The sequence below is a fragment of the Sander vitreus genome, chromosome 13 (genome assembly GCF_031162955.1).
Source record: "Sander vitreus isolate 19-12246 chromosome 13, sanVit1, whole genome shotgun sequence".
Taxonomy (NCBI): Eukaryota; Metazoa; Chordata; class Actinopteri; order Perciformes; family Percidae; genus Sander; species Sander vitreus.
Genome location: NC_135867.1, coordinates 18,668,857 through 18,671,762, shown reverse-complemented (window position 1 = coordinate 18,671,762; position 2,906 = coordinate 18,668,857).

Sequence of the window (2,906 nt, the reverse complement as noted above, 5' to 3'; positions counted from 1 at the left end):
TAAGCCTTATTATTGTTAGGACTTATTTATTAGAAATTCTTGTTAAAGGTAGATGGTTCGAAGGGACATTGTCTAGATTCATTGTGCCATGTTTTTTTAAATAAATATTTTGTTTTGTGCATCGTGACTTGCTTAATCAATTTATTAAGTGTGAGTTGTGTGAAAACCTCGACACATAAAATTAGGAAAAGGCATTTGAATCTTGAATTTAATGTCAACGTTGTTGTGTTTCATACATCAGATTGAGCCATATGCATCTCAGAAAAGAGAAAATGATTAGAAGCAGTCACAGCAGTACTGTGTTTAAATATACTGTTATGTGTGTCTGCTGTACTTCAGGGAGTCTGAATTTAAAGCAACACTAAAGACACTTTTCCTGCGTCGGTTGGTCCCCCTACAGGTTGGAAGCGGAATTGTCCATCACATTACATTATGCAAGTTTGGCAGATCGGGTAGCGGATCTGTAGTTCGAATGAAACATAATGAGACATTACGACAGTGGTAATGGACAATTCCGCTTCTAACCTGTAGGGGGACCGAAGTGGGAAAAGTTCTTTAGTTTTGCTTTAAGTACGCTAAGCTAAAGTCTAAATATAATGTAAAACTCCTCAAAAATTCAAATCAAAAAAACTGATCTATTGTGTTTAATCACTTAAAGGGATATTTCACCGCTGGAAAGCTGAATATAACTTTAAATTGGATCATTTATGTAGTATAAATGTGAAAAAAAATGAAATTGGTGTCTTCTAGGCCGAGAAAAACCAGGAAATGTGTTTTTGGCTCATGTTGATGAAAGACACCAAATCCCAGAATGCACTTGCTTCGCTGCTCTGAGTCCACTCCCAAGGCACGCCTACCATTTAGAGACAGACAGACAGTGAGACGGTCAACTCAATTCAACTGTGTTTTATTGTCATTTCAACCATATACACAAAACAACGTTTCACCGTGGCTCAAGTGGTTACACAATTCAAATATATAAAAACGACATTATATAAAAACGACATACGAAACACATTATATGCTCTGTAAAGTTCAGCTAACACATACTAGCATTAGCGCTTGGTAGGCTGTAAACAGAGTATAAACACAGCTGTAACCCCCTTACCGGTTAGCGGCATCGAGCAACACCGCAGGCTGAGGTGCTGGTCTCCGTAGCAGGTGAAGCCTGGCAAGGCTAGCATTAGCTTTCCACCTAGCTCCAACTCCTACCCTCGTCCCGCTTTCAGCATACCGCTGAGGATGTCCCCCTACCAGCTAGCGGCATCGAGCAACACCTTTTTTTTTACCTCGGCAATCTCCGGAAAAAGCCAACAGTCCAACCCCCTATGGGCTATGCGGAAGTACTGGCTGTAGTCCTTTGCCTCTGGGCAAATTTCTACCGATGACGCAAAAATCGTCGTTTTACGTCATCAGTAGAAAGCTTTCCAAACCCACAATACAGAGATCTCTCCTCTCAGGGGGACATAAGGGAGGGAAGCATGATCATTCAAAAATACTACCGTGTTTCTACTGATACAAAGCTTAATGCTAAATCGGTGAAGTATCCCTTTAAACTTCTAACTTTTCAAGTTCATCATGTCCATTCTCTTTATGTTGAGTTGTGTTGAAGTTACATCACTTGAGAAAGATATTCTGAGAAGTGCTATGTACATAGCCTATGATGATTATGTGAAAAACAAAGGCAACCTTCCATCTGCAAAGCTGTACAGTTCAGACAGAGGAGTGCAATAACATTATGCATCTTTACGATGTCATGCATAAGTACTACACTACCCACAATCCTAAACGTAACAGCAATGTCCATAATTGGTGGAGCTCGCTGTTACCATGGAAATGTTTACTGCACCCGCCAACGGCATATGCTAACAGCTAGCTAGCTGCTACCATAGACTGTAAAAAGATAAATGGAATCTGTTTTCGACTATTCAACAGCAATACCGGAACATATCACAAGATTTCCAGTTAGTTTTTTTCAAAATGAAAACCTTGCTAGCGAATAGGTTAATCTGACACTAATCTGAGACTAATCGTCTAAATCACCTGAGAGTCCTTGAATAAAAAAACGACACAACCTTTGGGAGCCATTTAAACATTATATAAAAGGGGATTCAGATGAAGTAGCCTACATGTCGCGCCATGCTGGGCAATGACGGGACCCTTTTATCCTACTGGATGCCGGATCCCTAATTGGCGCAGAATTCAGTTGATGATAATTGCTCACCTGGCGCATAACTAGTCCGCTTTGTAACATACGTTATAATGCTCACCTAGCTGCTAGCATGGCACTTCCTCATACTCTGCAACTAACAAGCTAGCAGTACTTACTGCACATGTGCGACTCCCAACAAAGATGGTACAGAAGTGAGATGCCTCACTCTGTAGCTAAAACAGAGAGCTCAACACACAGGGTGAAAAGAGGAGCTGCAGCAATGTGCAGTACAACAAAAATATGGTGTTTTCTGAAAATTAAACCACATAAACCTATTCTGGTACAACCTATAAATACAATTATGAACCTGAAAATTAGCATAATATGAACACTTTAAATTTAATATCACAAGACATAGGCTTGTTTTAAGCTAACATAAAGTTGAAAGTTAAAGTTAAAATATCTTAAAAAATCCAACACGCTTTTTTATTCAATGACTGTCAGAGGTGAGTTTTGTGTTTGATATTTGCTAGCAAGGTTTTTATTTTGAAAATGCTAACCGGAAATCCCGTGATATGTTCCGTGACCGTGATTGCATGGATTTGTTGAATAGTCGAATACAGATACAGAATAAAGATTATCAGGTTCTAAATCGTCTCTGATACCATGTTAACATCATTGCTGCCCCCTCCCTGTTTCCCAATCTGGCGTCCAGTCGGGTCTTGTCGCCCATTAGTCCATATTTCGTTAGCAG